We start from the raw sequence: 3,370 nt of genomic DNA on the forward strand, positions 1-3,370 counted from the left end.
TCTGCTTATAGGCTAAATATTGGACAGTTTCAAAAACAGCAAAGGCTCGGCAATCTGGGAAAGAGGGTGGGAGCACAAGTATCAGTTGCTTTGAGCAGATTACAAAACCCATAAAATATACGACTATGGATATATTAAAGACATGGACTAATGTTGGTCTGATATATACTCGGGAGGATCTGTTTACTTCACAGACTTACCCCAAGGACGAGATATCACATGCTGATGGTGAAAAGCAATGGATGTCTCATCTGATTTAACAGAGCTTGGAAGGTCGCCTGTTGCTGTTTTCTGTGTTGGTGTTAAGTCAATTCTTGACATTCCGAGAACGTTAGAGTACCTTGAGACTGAAGGTGTTACTGTATACAAGACCAATGAATTTCCTGCTTTCTTTACTCGCCACAGTGGTTGCAAGGTACCTTGTCGTGTTGATTCTCCAGACGAATGTGCAGATATCATATCATGTCTTCGATTTCCGAGGCTTATGCAAACTTGTTTAGGGGAAAGAACCCCAACATGACCCTTCCCATAGGGTCTCATACAAGGTGCGAACTCTAGTTTGGATTTACAGAGTGGACTACTCATTGGGGTGCCAATCCTGGAAGAACATGAAGCAGTTGCCAAGCCGATTGAGTCAGCAATCAGTAGATCTTTGCAAGAAGCATTGAAGCAAAAGATTAGTGGAAGCACAATCACCCCCTTTTTACCCAAAAGAGTCAATGAAATTACTGGTGGAGCCTCGCTTGCTACAAACATAGAGCTGGTTAAGTCTTCTGCAAAGGAAAGTCTGATGACAATGTGACCATCATATTGAATGATATCTCATCGTGGTTGGATGACAGAATAAGGTCCCAGTCCGTTCATGACTGAAGATTTCCATCTTCATATGTACTAAATTATTGTTACCCGAGGGGAGACTTACCGAGTATCGATGTTTCGTATTAAGGAGTGATTTTGCTGGTTTTTCTCCTATGCCAAGAACAGATTTGTGACTTCAAATTCCTTATAATATTGGACATTATTATGATCTGTACTAAAACTGTTTTCTAAACCTTTTGTATATACTCTGAGGATCTTCTGTATTCGTCTTTTATTGCTGCTGTAACTATTATGAAGAAATATAAATATGATCCTTTGTGGAGGCCACTACAATTGACGATCTATCCTTCTATTCTGAAATTATTCAAAGTCCTCAGTGGTCGCGACTTGGCTTTCGAAAACCCTTCGACAACGCTTCAAATCTGCATATGCCTTCTGTCTATCCTTGGTGGCTTGGATGTCCTGTCTAATTGACTTCATTTGGTCATCCATCTCTTTGAGCATCTGCCTTGAAGCTTCAACCCTCAAGATTGGATCTGAGAAGTTTAGGGGACTTCGACAGTCATGCCCATACAATGTTTGGAAAGGAGTCATCTGAATGGTTTGTTGGTAAGAAGCATTGTAGGCAAATTCAGCCAAGGGCAAGTATTGAATCCACCTTTTTAGTTCACGACAGCAGTGTGCCCTTAGCATATCCTCGATGACTTGATTGACTCGCTCCATTTGGCCATCAGTTTGGGGATGGTAAGCTGTACTAAAACAGAGTTGAGTCCCAATGGCTTCAAAGATAGCTCTCCAGAAGTGTGATGTAAAGAGAGAATCATGATCACTAATGATTCTTCTGGGTAACCCATGTAGCTTGAATATCTCCTTGATAAACAACCTTACAATGTCCGAGGCTTTATAGTTTGTCTTAATAGGAATAAGGTGTGCAACCTTAGTAAGCATGTCAACCACAACCATGATGGAGTTGTATCCTCCCTGAACTTGGGATAGGCCAACAACAAAGTCCATATTGATGAATTTCCATTTCATTTGGGGAATGTCAAGTGGTTACAATTTTCCTGGCATTTTGACATGTTGGGCTTTGATACTTTGACAAGACAAACACTCAATGATATATTTGAGGACGTCACCTTTAAGCCTCTCCCAATAGTAGCTCTTCCTAATTGTATTGAGAGTCTTGGCATAGCCAGGATGTCCTGAGAAAGGGGAATCATGAGCTTCCCACAATATCTTCTGCTTGAGTGACTGGCTTGCCGGTATACATAATCTCGTTCTATAGTAGACAAGTCCACTATCGATAGAGAATTCATGATACTTAGCCTGTAGCTTTTGATCCTGATCCTTGATAGGGATCATGGCATGCTTCTTCTCTAGCTAGTTCAAGTATTGGGTTGTTTGGCATGGATACCTTCATGGCTAGAGATCTAGCTATTGATCGATTTTGCAAGATTAGAGAATTAAGGAATGCCTTGCAACTGAGTGCATCGGAAACTACATTCTCCTTTCCAGGTCAGCATTTGATTTCAAAAACATACTCCTCCAGCACTTCAATCCACAGACGTTGCCTCATGTTGAGCTCGTTCTGGGTAAAGATCCACTTGAGGCTTTTATGATCCGTTACTAGAGTAAACTTGTTACCCAACAGGTAGTGTCTCCAAAGCTTTAGAGCATGGATGACAGCTAACAGTTCTAGATCATGGGTAGCATAATTCTTCTCATGGATCTTTAGCTTCCTTGAAGAGTATGCTACAGGATGACCTTCTTGCATGAGCACACATTCTAAGGCAAGCGTGCTAGCATTAGTTACTACTTCAAACTCCTTACTGAGGTCTGGAAGTTTCAGGATAGGTGTTGATACCAAACTTTGCTTTAATTTGTCAAAGCTAGATTGTTCAGCGGTTGACCATGCAATGGATGTTTGCTTCTTCAGTAGATCCGGCCGTCAGAGGTGCTGCAATCAAAGCATAGTTTTTGATGAAGACCCTATACCATCCTGTCAATCCAAGAAAATTGTGTATTTCTTTGACAGTTGTTGGTACTGGCCATTCTAGAACATCTTTGACTTTATTCAGGTCCACTGAGATTCCCACTGATAGGATGAATCCCAGATATTCAATCTGACATTTGAAGAATGTACACTTCTTCATCTTGGCATAGAGCTTGTGTGCCCTCATTGTCTCAAGGACAATCTGAAGTTGGGATTCATGATCTTCTTCTTGTTTGGAATAGACTAAGGTATCGTCCAAGAAGACGAGTACGAAGTTATCAAGATATGGCCTAAAGATATCCTGCATTAACCTGTTGAAGGTGGCAAGCACATTCGTGAGCCCGAATGATATAACTAGGAACTCAAAGTATCCATATCTTGTGTTGAAGTCTGTCTTTGGGATATCCTCTTCCTTGATCCTTATCTGATAGTAACGGACTTGAGATTAATCTTGGAGAAAATCTTCGCACCCTAAAGATGATCAAGAAGCTCATCTATTCTAGGAATAGGGTACTTGTTCTTAATAGTTGATTGATTCAACCCTCTGTAATCAATACA

The 3,370-nt window shown here is 40.9% G+C and overlaps 1 pseudogene; it reads left to right on the top strand.

Annotated features, from left to right (window-relative positions):
- The first annotated feature begins 238 nt into the window (after positions 1–238).
- LOC148017913 (pseudouridine-5'-phosphate glycosidase pseudogene) lies at positions 239–802 on the top strand (annotated as a pseudogene).
- The last annotated feature ends 2,568 nt before the right edge of the window (positions 803–3,370 follow it).

The sequence above is a fragment of the Lygodium microphyllum genome, chromosome 21 (genome assembly GCF_053477565.2).
Source record: "Lygodium microphyllum isolate KBCC chromosome 21, Lygodium_microphyllum_v1.1.10, whole genome shotgun sequence".
Taxonomy (NCBI): Eukaryota; Viridiplantae; Streptophyta; class Polypodiopsida; order Schizaeales; family Lygodiaceae; genus Lygodium; species Lygodium microphyllum.